Here is a 1,340-nt window from a genome sequence, read left to right as displayed (position 1 = left end):
ACTGTTGTTAATCAGGTTAACGTTGGGTACTGTTGTGAATCAGATTAACGTTGGGTACTGTTGTGAATCATATTAACATTGGGAACTGTTGTGAATCAGATTAACATTGGGTGCTGTTGTGAATCAGATTAAGATTGGGTACTGTTGTGAATCAGATTAACATTGGGGGCTGTTGTGAATCAGAGTAACATTGGGTAATGTTGTTAATCAGGTTAACGTTGGGTACTGTTGTGAATCAGAGTAACATTGGGTACTGTTGTTAATCAGGTTAACGTTGGGAACTGTTGTGAATCAGATTAACATTTATTGTTGTGAATCAGATTAACGTTGGGCACTGTTGTGAAACAGATTAACATTTACTGTTGTGAATCAGATGAACGTTGAGTACTTTTGTGAATTTGATTAACGTTGGGTACTGTTGTGAATTAGATTAACGTTGGGCACTGTTGTGAATTAGATTAACGTTGGGTACTGTTGTGAATCAGATTAACGTTGGGTACTGTTGTGAATCAGATTAACATTTATTGTTGTGAATCAGATGAACGTTGAGTACTTTTGTGAATTAGATTAACGTTGGGTACTGTTGTGAATTAGATTATCGTTGGGTACTGCTGTGAAACAGATTAACGTTGAGTACTTTTGTGAATTAGATTATCGTTGGGTACTGTTGTGAATCAGATTAACGTTGAGTACTGTTGTGAATCGGACATTCCTTTCTATAAATGGAGAGTCACTAGAAATAAGATCTACATTTTATAAAGAATTATTTTCATTCCTCTGATAATTAGGCCGAGGATGGTTAAACAGCAGGAGGTCGGGTTCGGAAACTGGATGTTTGGCCTCCTTCCTATTATACCAAGACTGAGGTCATTACTCATTTTCAGTTTTTAAAAATTTAATAAAAATATGTAAAAATGTTCTGTATTTAGCACCCTCCTGGATGAAGTTACAACTGCTCATGATCTGAAAAGGATTGCAATCTGCTTTAGTGCAATGTCAGCTATTATATCAGAAAAGGTAAGTAATGGTTTTAAATAATTATTGGATAAAGTTGTAAATGCCATCTCAGACAGACCTGTAAGTGTAGAATGTAGTAAATGATATGTATAGAGTATCTTTTCACTTCTTTAACATAAGCAATGCTTTACACCGGTATGATACGATGTTATGTATTGTACTACCTTTTTTGTATTTTACATACAGAGCGTTCCATATCATATTAGATTAGATTATTAGATTGATATGGGACACCCTGTATAAAGATGGTATGAAATAAACTGATGTGAGTAAATCTACAAAGTATAGGAAAAAGTGTATTTGCAAGAAAAAAATGAAGAAAT

This window comes from Eurytemora carolleeae, unplaced genomic scaffold (genome assembly GCF_000591075.1).
Source record: "Eurytemora carolleeae unplaced genomic scaffold, Eaff_2.0 scaffold159, whole genome shotgun sequence".
In the NCBI taxonomy this organism is placed as follows: Eukaryota; Metazoa; Arthropoda; class Copepoda; order Calanoida; family Temoridae; genus Eurytemora; species Eurytemora carolleeae.
Note: the sequence above shows the minus strand (reverse complement) of the source record.